This window comes from Phyllobates terribilis, unplaced genomic scaffold, assembly GCF_046119375.1.
Source record: "Phyllobates terribilis strain yellow unplaced genomic scaffold, ASM4611937v1 Scaffold_1__5_contigs__length_1240528914, whole genome shotgun sequence".
NCBI classification, from domain to species: domain Eukaryota; kingdom Metazoa; phylum Chordata; class Amphibia; order Anura; family Dendrobatidae; genus Phyllobates; species Phyllobates terribilis.
This window is the reverse complement of record NW_027362761.1, coordinates 794749521-794761631: the sequence shown is the minus strand read 5'-3', so window position 1 is coordinate 794761631 and position 12111 is coordinate 794749521.

Here is a 12111-nt window from a genome sequence, read left to right as displayed (position 1 = left end):
ACAGCTGTGAAAGAGCAGGCAGATCTGTGGCTGAGACCGCTGAACCTGCATCCAGGCATGGTCGTGTGTGACAATGGCCGCAATCTGGTGGCGGCTCTGAGGCGAGGCGAGATCACACACGTACCATGCCTGGCTCATGTGCTTAACCTCGTGGTTCAGCAGTTTCTTAAATCGTACCCCGAGTTGCCAGACCTGCTCGTCAAAGTACGCCTCCTGTCAGCTCATTTTCGCAAGTCGGCTACAGCTTCCGCCGCCCTTGCTGTGTTGCAGCAGCGTTTGCAGCTTCCGGCACACGAACTGGTGTGTGATGTCCCCACACGTTGGAACTCTACCCTCCACATGTTGCAAAGAATTTGTGAGCAGAACAGAGCAGTTGTGGAGTACCAGCTGCAACAAGGCCATCGATATTCAGGTCAGACTCAACAGATAAGACCTCAGAAGTGGACCTGGATGTCTGACATATGTACCATCCTGACAAACTTTGAGGAGTCCACCAAGATGATGAGTGGCGATGACGCCATCATTAGCGTCAGCATCCCACTATTCTGTCTTTTGCAACGCTCTCTGCAGAGAATAAAAGAGGAGGCATTGCAGCCAGAGTATGATGAGATGGATAAAGAACCCGTAATGGACGATTACACACAGCCCAGCTTCATCTCATCCCAACGTGCATTGGGGGACAATGAGGGAGAGGAGGAGGAGGAGGAAGAACAGGAGCTGGTATCATGCGCTGTAGACGGTAGTACCTGTACAACTGTCATACAGTCGGTTCAGCATGGGTGGCCTGAGGACAGGGGGGAGGAGGAGAAGGAGGAGGAGAGCATGGTCAGTCGTCATCTTGGTGAGGACACGGAAGTTTTGCCCGTTACCAGTCTGGCATGCGTGGCTGACTTTATGTGACGCTGCCTTAACCGTGACCCTCGCGTTGTCAAAATGTTGGGTGACAGTCATTACTGGTTGGTGACACTTTTAGACCTTCGCTACAAGGAGAACATTCACTCTCTTATTCCTGAGGTGGAGAGGTCTACAAAAATGTGGCAGTACCAGAAGGCCCTTGCTGCAGAACTGTTAAAAAAATTCCCATCTGAACACGCTAGCGGCAGAGGTCACAGTTCGTTGACCAACTAAGGCGTACAGGTGAGAGATGCGCAACTCCAATCCAGCAGAGGCAGGAGAACACTGTCAACATTCTGGGACTGTTTTCTGAGACCCGCCCAGATTACAGACCCTGAGGCTCGAGGTACTCTCACAAGGAGTGGAAAGTTTCAAAAGATGGTGAGGGAGTACCTTGCCGACCGTACCAGTGTCCTCCGTGATTCCTCTGTGCCTTTTAATTATTATGTATCCAAGCTGGACACTTGGAATGAACTCGCTCTGCATGCCTTGGAGGTCCTGGCCTGCCCTGTCGCTAGCGTGTTATCGGAGCGTGTTTTTAGTGCCACTGGGGGAATTATAACTGATAAGCGCACTCACCTGTCAACTGACAATGCTGACAAGCTGACCCATATCAAAATGAACAGGGGCTGGATTGGGCCAGACTTATCATCCCCACCAAATGACAGCAAAGTAACATAAAGTCAAATCCACTGTGTTATTTCGGGAGGTGTATTCCCATGCACCGCTTCACACCCACACATGGGTATACGCTTCCTCATTTCGGCTGTATTTTGCTCTTCTCCTTATCCTCAGCCTCCACCACCACTATACCACTAGGGTGACCATGGTCCGTGTTGCCAGCATTGCAAGTTCCTCCATCCTAATTTTTGGCAGTTTTTGCTTGGAAGGCCTAGGCAAAGACTATGGGAGACCCACTCCCCAATAATGGGAATAATGTTTTTAATATGCTGTACTGCATGGCTCTTGTAAGGGGCATGAAAACCGTCTAGTTAAGCTACTGTGACCTCCACCACTTTTCCCAGGGGCATTGATATTGTCTTTTTATTCCACTCCGACCTCCACCATTGTTCCAAGGGGCATTAAAACCATCTTGTTAAGCTACTGCGACCTCCACGTCTTTTCCAAGGGGCATTACAATCATCTTGTTAAGTTACTGCAACCTCCACGTCTCTTCCAAGGGGCATTAAAACCGTCTTGTTAAGCTACTGCGACCTCCATGTCTCTTCCAAGGTGCATTAAAACCGTTATTTTAAGCTACTGCGACATCCACGTCTCTTCCAAGGGGCATTAAAACCATTTTGTTAAGCTACTGCTACCTCCACCACTTTTCCAAGGGGCATTAAAACAGTCTTGTTAAGCTACTGCGACCTCCACCACTTTTTCAAGGGGCATTGATATTGACTTTTTATTCCACTGCGAACTCCACCATTCTTCCAAGGGGCATTAAAACCATCTTGTTAAGCTACTGCAACCTCCACCACTTTTTCAAGGGGCATTGATATTGTCTTTTTATTCCACTGCGACTTCCACCATTCTTCCAAGGGGCATTAAAACCATCTTGTTAAGCTACTGCGACCTCCACCACTTTTTCCAGGGGCATTGATATTGTCTTTTTATTCCACTGCGACCTCCTCGTCTCTTCCAAGGGGCATTAAAACTGTCTTGTTAAGCTACTGTGACCTCCACCACCTTTCCCAGGGGCATTAAAACAGTCTTGTTAAGCTACTGCGAACTCCACCACTTTTTCAAGGGGCATTGATATTGTCTTTTTATTCCACTGCGATCTCCACCATTCTTCCAATGGGCATTAAAACCGTCTTGTTAAGCTACTGCGACCTCCACCACTTTTTCAAGGGGCATTGATATTGTCTTTTTATTCCACTGCGACCTCCACCATTCTTCTAAGGGGCATTAAAACCGTCTTGTTAAGCTACTGCGACCTCCACCACTATTCCCAGGGGCAATAAAACTGTCTTGTTAAGCTACTGCGACCTCCACCACTTTTCCCAGGGGCATTGATATTGTCTTTTTATTCCACTGCGACCTCCACCATTCTTCCAAGGGGCATTAAAACTGTCTTGTTAAGCTATTGCGACCTCCACGCGTCTCTTCCAAGGGGCATTAAAACCGTATTGTTAAGCTACTGCAACCTCCAAGTCTCTTCCAAGGGGCATTAAAACAGTCTTGCTAAGCTACTGCGACTTCCACAACTTTTCCCAGGGGCATTGATATTGTCTTTTCATTCCACTGCGACCTCCACATCTCTTCCAAGAGGCAATAAAACCGTCTTGTTAAGCTATTGCGACCTCCACCACTTTTCCCCGGTGCATTAAAACCTTCTTATTAAGCTACTGCGACCTCCACCACTTTCCCCAGGGGCATGAAAACCGTCTTGTTAAGCTACTGCGACCTCCACTACTTTTTCAAGGGGCATTGATATTGTCTTTTCATTCCACTGCGACCTCCACCATTCTTCCAAGGGGCATTAAAACCATCTTGTTAAGCTACTGCAACCTCCACCACTTTTTCAAGGGGCATTGATATTGTCTTTTTATTCCACTGCGACTTCCACCATTCTTCCAAGGGGCATTAAAACCATCTTGTTAAGCTACTGCGACCTCCACCACTTTTTCCAGGGGCATTGATATTGTCTTTTTATTCCACTGCGACCTCCTCGTCTCTTCCAACGGGCATTAAAACTGTCTTGTTAAGCTACTGTGACCTCCACCACCTTTCCCAGGGGCATTAAAACAGTCTTGTTAAGCTACTGCGACCTCCACCACTTTTTCAAGGGGCATTGATATTGTCTTTTTATTCCACTGCGATCTCCACCATTCTTCCAAGGGGCATTAAAACCGTCTTGTTAAGCTACTGCGACCTCCACCACTTTTTCAAGGGGCATTGATATTGTCTTTTTATTCCACTGCGACCTCCACCATTCTTCTAAGGGGCATTAAAACCGTCTTGTTAAGCTACTGCGACCTCCACCACTATTCCCAGGGGCAATAAAACTGTCTTGTTAAGCTACTGCGACCTCCACCACTTTTCCCAGGGGCATTGATATTGTCTTTTTATTCCACTGCGACCTCCACCATTCTTCCAAGGGGCATTAAAACTGTCTTGTTAAGCTATTGCGACCTCCACGCGTCTCTTCCAAGGGGCATTAAAACCGTATTGTTAAGCTACTGCAACCTCCAAGTCTCTTCCAAGGGGCATTAAAACAGTCTTGCTAAGCTACTGCGACCTCCACAACTTTTCCCAGGGGCATTGATATTGTCTTTTCATTCCACTGCGACCTCCACATCTCTTCCAAGAGGCAATAAAACCGTCTTGTTAAGCTATTGCAACCTCCACCACTTTTCCCCGGTGCATTAAAACCTTCTTATTAAGCTACTGCGACCTCCACCACTTTCCCCAGGGGCATGAAAACCGTCTTGTTAAGCTACTGCGACCTCCACTACTTTTTCAAGGGGCATTGATATTGTCTTTTCATTCCACTGCGACCTCCACCATTCTTCCAAGGGGCATTAAAACCATCTTGTTAAGCTTCTGCGACCTCCACCACTTTTCCCAGCGGCATTGATATTGTCTTTTTATTCCACTGCAACCTCCTCGTCTCATCCAAGGGGCATTAGAACCGTCTTGTTAAGCTACTGCGACCTCCACCACTTTTCCCAGGGGCATTAAAACAGTCTTGTTAAGCTACTGCGACCTCCACCACTTTTTCAAGGGGCATTGATATTGTCTTTTTATTCCTCTGCGAACTCCACCATTCTTCCAAGGGGCATTAAAACCGTCTTGTTAAGCTACTGCGACCTCCACCACTATTTCAAGGGGCATTGATATTGTCTTTTTATTCCACTGCGACCTCCACCATTCTTCCAAGGGGCATTAAAACCATCGTGTTAAGCTACTGCGACCTTCACCACTTTTTCCAGGGGCATTGATATTGTCTTTTTATTCCACTGCGACCTCCTCGTCTCTTCCAAGGGGCATTAAAACCATCTTGTTAAGCTACTGCGACCTCCACCACTTTTTCAAGGGGCATTGATATTGTCTTTTTATTCCACTGTGAACTCCACCATTCTTCCAAGGGGCATTAAAACCGTCTTGTTAAGCTACTGCGACCTCCACCACTTTTGCAAGGGGCATTGATATTGTCTTTATTCCACTGCGACCTCCACCCTTCTTCCAAGGGGCATTAAAACCGTCTTGTTAAGCTACTGCGACCTCCACCACTTTTCCCAGGGGCAATTAAACCATCTTGTTAAGCTACTACGACCTCCACGCGTCTCTTCCATGGGGCATTAAAACCGTATTGTTAAGCTACTGCAACCTCCATGTCTCTTCCAAGGGGCATTAAAACTGTCTTGTTAAGCTACTGCGACCTCCACCACTTTTCCCAGGGGCATTGATATTGTCTTTTCATTCCACTGCGACCTCCACATCTCTTCCAAGGGGCATTAAAACCGTCTTGTTAAGCTATTGCGACCTCCACCACTTTTCCCAGATGCATTAAAACCTTCTTGTTAAGCTACTGCGACCCCCACCACTTTTCCCAGGGGCATTAAAACCGTCTTGTTAAGCTATTGCGACCTCCACCACTTTTCCCAGATGCATTAAAACCTTCTTGTTAAGCTTCTGCGACCTCCACCACTTTTTCAAGGGGCATTGATATTGTCTTTTCATTCCACTGCGACCTCCACCATTCTTCCAAGGGGCATTAAAACCATCTTGTTAAGCTACTGCGACCTCCACCACTTTTCCAAGGGTAATTGATATTGTCTTTTTATTCCACTGCGACCTCCACCATTCTTCCAACGGGCATTGCTTTTCCTCCTAATTTTAGTCAGCTTTTGCTTTTCAATGCATAGGCGAACACTAAGGGAGACCCACCCCCCAATAATGGGTAGAAGGTTTTTAGTATGCTGTAATCCTCATCTGTTTTAAGGGGCATTGCAGTCCCTCATAATTTTTGGAAAGCCTTCCATTCACTGCTTAGGCCAACAGTGCACAGGAGACCCAGTTGCTATAAATGGAAAAAACGGTTTAGTTAAGGCCCTCTGACCTTCATGTCACTTCCAAGGGGCATTGGAGTGCCTCAAAATTTTTGGTAGGCATTGCACTCACTGCATGCCCTTTAACTGTGTAGCCAAACCGCTCCTTTTGGTACAGAAACATATCCTACAAGACATGTGTGGTTGACTGGCCTGATATTGATGTGAATGGTCCCTGTTCATCCTGCTCTTTCTCCTTTGCCACCACCTCATCCATCATTCATCACCTGAAGCTTTGTTTTATCGGGAGTCATAGAACTGGGATAGTAGTAGGAAAACATCCAGCAATCCTCGGAGGAGGTAGGATATGCACCAAAACGCTGACCACCTCAGGCCTAGCCGCTACTACATACATGTTCTTGTATTCCAAGAAAACAAAGCAGATGCTAACTTCTATCATCATCACCATGCTCCTCACCTTGGCACTCTCAACTCCCCTGATGGATAAGCCAGGGTCCACCGGAGGAGTCTGGTTCTCTGGTGGGCTCATCCAATGCTGCCCTAAAGCAGGCCAGGCTAAGAAAAGTGTGGGGGGAAGTTCCAAGGAGAAATAGGGGCGGCCGGGGACCGTTTATGGACACCCGGCCGCCCCCAGGCAGCTGGGGACTGTGTGTGGACACCCGGTCGCCCCCTGGCGGCTGGGGACCGAGCGTGGACACCCGGATGCTGGGCAGCTGGGGACTGAGTATGGATACCAGGCCGCCGACGCAGCCAGGACATGGTGGCCGGCGTCTGCCTCCACATGCCTAAAAGACCCAATTTCAAGTGCAAGCAAGTTATCAGTATGGTATTGCAGCCTGGGGGTGGGTGGGTGTCAGGTTGCACACTTACACTTGCATTCTAAGAAAACAAAGCAGATGCTAACTTCTATCATCATCATCATGCTCCTCACCTTGGCATTCTCAGCTCCCCTGATGGAGAAGCCAGACCCCACCAGAGGAGTCTGGTTCTCTGGTGGGCTCGTGCAATGCTGCCCTAAAGCAGGCCGGGCTAAGAAAAGTGTGGGGGGAAGTTCCAAGGAGAAATAGGGGTGGCTGGGGAACGTTTATGGACACCCAGCCGCCCCCAGGTGGCTGGGGACCGTGTGTGGACACCCGGCCACCGGGCGGCTGGGAACTGAGTATGGATACCTCACTGCCAAAGCAGCCATGAGGTAGTGGCCAACTTCGGCCTCCTCCAAACTAAAAGGCCCCATTTCAAGTGCAAGCTAGCAGTATGGTATTGCAGCCTGGGGGTGGGTGGGTGGCAGGCTGTATACTTGCGCTTGCATTGCAAAGGAATGGAGGAGGTACAATTGAACACTGCTCTGGGACAAGGACTTGCACCGGGATAGTTGCAAGTCTGCATCTTCTGATGTGGAAAGGATCACTTCTGATGGGCACACTTTTAGGCAGTGACCTGGGTGTCAGAGATTCTTCCAGGGGTCTTCCCCATGCTGTTCCCATGTCTTTTCAGCACTGTATGCATGTGTCACACAGCACATGGCCAGATAAGGTTGTAAAATGTTAAAATGACATTTCCCGGTGAATGCATTTGTCACGGTTGAAAGCAATACAAAAGTGCAAAAACGCATAAAAAATGCTACTTGTGAACATAGCCCAAGGTGTGGAGGAGTATTTTTGTTTTTGGTTATTTATTTTACCTTATACACAAGTCTTTACCCTGGAAAGGAAGTTCCTTAACATATTTCACAGGAAAACCGTTTCAGTTTAGTTTTTGAACGTTTTATTGTGAGCCCGTAAAAGTGGCTTAATACCTCTGACCACGTTGTTGATAGCAGTGACCTTGGGGTCATAAATGCTTCCTGGGGCGATGCCCATGCTGTCCCCATGTCTTTTGAGCACTGTCACTATCGTTTTGGGCACTTTTTAGGCTTTCTACAGACTTCCGGGGGTGCTGCCGCAAAAATGCTCGGGTCTTCCATAGACTAACATTGGGCTCATTGCTCGGGTCGAGCACCCGAGTATCACGGCGAGCTCGGCCTGAGCTTCGAGCACCCGAGCATTTTAGTGCTCACTCAACACTAGTAACAGAAAAAAAAGACAATTTTTTGCTTTATGCAAAAAGTCATTAACCACATGTGCCATATTGATGAATTTAGGCAAAAAACAGCTACAAATACTACTAGACAAAAAAAGAAGATTGACTAAAAAACCCCACAAATTATGAATCAAGCCCATAGATTTCTACATTGTAAAGTGTGAGCTGAAAATGTGCTGACTTTCATTTTACATTCTTTGCTTAAAAGTACAGTTACTTCTTGGAATTGAGTTCATAATGATAAAATGCTATACATATAGTAGTATTTAGCATTTTATATTTGGTCAAAGCTTTGACAAAAAATATAAAGTAAATGGCTTGAAATTAAATAATTTCAGAAATATGAAAATATAGTAAAAACCTAAATAATTGACACAAGCTGGTCTAATAAAAAACAGTGTGTCAGGACATATCATGCACAGTTTTGTAAAAATCATGTACTTCCTGCGGAGTTACATTGTTTTGTGTATTTGGAGATTTAAAGGTGCAGTTAAATCAGCATGCAAAAGTCAAATATTAAAATGTATTAATGTGCTTATGATTGAAATGAAGGGTATGTCATTAACACTGCTTGAAGAAGAACTTGAGCCGAAAAGCCCTCAGGCTTTCACTGCACAAATGATATCACTAATTTTCATTTTCCATTCTGACACTTCTCAGTGTGTCGTCTCAGAGAAGATTGGATTTATAACAAGTTCAAAGGTAACATTTCTGCTCTATTCAGTCTGTGATCTTGGGTAGATAAGGCACACCTTCCATAAGGGCATCAGTGATACACTAAAGATAGTCGCCTTTAACAATAAACACGGTATGTGTTATATCTGTCTACTGGAGACTTTTTTTGCTTGGTGGCACAATTATCTAAATATTCTTAGACTGAAAAACATAAAATAAGAAAATTGGACACTTCATTCTTTCTGGCTCTAAAAATGTGATGTTCAAACTCTGTACGGTAATACATGGTAAAAAAAACATATACATTGTAAACATGACATATGTGATGTTTTTACCATATGTGATAAAAAACAAATATATTTGATTTTTGCTACAGTCATGGCAGTAAGTGTTAGCACCTTTGAAATTGTTACAGAAAATTTCTCCCACAAAATTATTGCAATTACACATGTTTTGTTAAACACATGTTTATTTCCTTTGTGTGTATTGGAACAACACAACACAAAACAGAGAAAAAAAGACAAATTGATCATAATTTGATACTAAAACCCTCAAAATGGGCCAGACAAAATTGTTGGCACCTTTCCAAAATTATGGATAAACAACTTTGTTTCAAGCATTGATGCTCGTTCAAACCCAACTGTGGCAAGTAACAGGTGTTGGCAATATGAAAATCACACCTGAAACCAGATATAAAGAGGAGAAGTTGACTCAATATTTGCATTTTGTGTCTGTGTGTGCCACACTAAGCATGGAGAACATAAAGAGAAGAGAACTATTTGAGGACTTCAGAACCAAAATTGATGAAAAATATCAACAATCTCAAGTTAACAAGTCCATCTCTAGAGATCTTGATGTTCCTTTGACCATGCAACATAATCACGACGTTTACAACCAATGGCAGTGTAACTAATCTCCCTGTACATGGATGGCAGAGAAAAATTGATCAAAGGTTTGCAACACAGGATAGTCCGGTTAGTGGATAAGCAGCCCCAATCAAGTTCTAAAGAAATTCAAGCTGTCCTGCTGATTCTGGGTACATCAGTGTAAGGGCGAAATATCCATCAACATTTGAATGAAATTAAAGGCTATGGCAGGAGACCCAGGAAGACCCCACTGTTGACAAAGAGACATAAAAAAGTTAGAGTGCAGTTTGCCAAAATGTATGTGAGTAAGCCAAAATTCTAATGGGAAAGCATCTTGTGGACAGAAATGACAAAGATATACAGTACAGACCAAAAGTTTGGACACACCTTCTCATTTAAAGATTTTTCTGTATTTTCATGACTATGAAAATTGTACATTCACACTGAATGCATCAAAACTATGAATTAACACATGTGGAATTATATACTTAACAAGAAAGTGTGAAACAACTGAAAATATGTCTTATATTCTAGGTTCTTCAAAGTAGCCACCTTTTGCTTTGATGACTGCTTTGCACACTCTTGGCATTTTCTTGATGAGCTTCAAGAGGTAGTCACCGGAAATGGTCTTCCAACAATCTTGAAGGAGTTCCCAGAGATGCTTAGCACTTGTTGACCCTTTTGCCTTCACTCTGCGGTCCAGCTCACCCCAAACCATCTCGATTGGGTTCAGTTCTGGTGACTGTGGAGGCCAGATCATCTGGCGTAGCACCCCATCATATCACTCTCCTTCCTGGTCACATAGCCCTTACACAGCCTGGAGGTGTGTTTGGGGTCATTGTCCTGTTGAAAAATAAATGATGGTCCAACTAAACGCAAACCGGATGGAATAGCATGCCGCTGCAAGATGCTGTGGTAGCCATGCTGGTTCAGTATGCCTTCAATTTTGAATAAATCCCCAACAGTGTCACCAGCAAAGCACCCCCACACCATCACACCTCCTCCTCCATGCTTCACGGTGGGAACCAGGCATGTAGAGTCCATCCGCTCACCTTTTCTGCGTCCCACAAAGACACGGTGGTTGGAACCAAAGATCTCAAATTTGGACTCATCAGACCAAAGCACAGATTTCCACTGGTCTAATGTCCATTCCTTGTGTTCTTTAGCCCAAACAAGTCTCTTCTGCTTGATGCCTGTCCTTAGCAGTGGTTTCCTAGCAGCTATTTTACCATGAAGGCCTGCTGCACAAAGTCTCCCCTTAACAGTTGTTGTAGAGATGTGTCTGCTGCTAGAATTCTGTGTGGCATTGACCTGGTCTTTAATCTGAGCTGCTGTTAACCTGCAATTTATGAGGCTGGTGACTCGGATAAACTTATCCTCAGAAGCAGAGGTGACTCTTGGTCGTCCTTTCCTGGGGCGGTCCTCATGTGTGCCAGTTTCTTTGTAGCGCTTGATGGTTTTTGCAACTGCACTTGGGGACACTTTCAAAGTTTTCCCAATATCTTGGACTGACTGACCTTCATTTCTTAAAGTAATGATGGCCACTTGTTTTTCTTTACTTAGCTGCTTTTTTCTTGCCATAATACAAATTCTAACAGTCTATTCAGTAGGACTATCAGCTGTGTATCCACCAGACTTCTGCACAACACAACTGATGGTCCCAACCCCATTTATAAGTCAAGAAATCCCACTTATTAAACCTGACAGGGCACACCTGGGAAGTGAAAACCATTTCCGGTGACTCTTGATGAGTTTCAAGAGAATGCCAAGAGTGTGCAAAGCAGTCATCAAAGCAAAAGGTGGCTACTTTGAAGAACCTAGAATATAAGACATATTTTCAGTTGTTTCACACTTTTTTGTTAAGTATATAATTCCACATGTGTTAATTCATAGTTTTGATGCCTTCAGTGTGAATGTACAATTTTCAAAGTCATGAAAATACAGAAAAATCTTTAAATGAGAAGGTGTGTCCAAACTTTTGGTCTGTACTGTAGCGTTTTTGTAAGCACATCATTCTACTTTTTAATGAAAACGGAATGAGGCCTACAAAAAAAAGAACACAGTACAGTTAAATATGGTGGAAGTTCAAAGATGTTTTGGGGTTCTATTGCTGCCTCTGGCACGGGGTGCCATGACTGTGTGCAAAGTATGATGAAATCTGAAGATCACCAAGGGATTATGGGTCACAATGTAGTGCTCAGTGTCAGAAAGCTGGGTTTGTGCTCTAGGTCATGGGTCTTCCAGCAGGACAATGACCCCAAACATATTTCAAGAAGCACCCAGGAATGGATGGAAACAAAGCACTGGAGAGCTCTGAAGTGGCCAGCAATGAGTCCAGATCTAAAACCCATCAAACACCTGTGGAAAGATCTTAAAATTGCTGTTGGGAGAAGGCACTCTTCAAATATGAGAGACCTGCAGCAGTTTGCAAAAGAAGAGTGGTCTAAAATTTCAGTTGAGAGGCGTAAGAAGCTTGTTGATGATTATAGGAAGTGATTAGTTACAGTTATTTATTCCAAAGGGTGTGCAACCAAATATTAAGTTGAGGGTGCCAACAATTTTGCCTGGCCCATTTT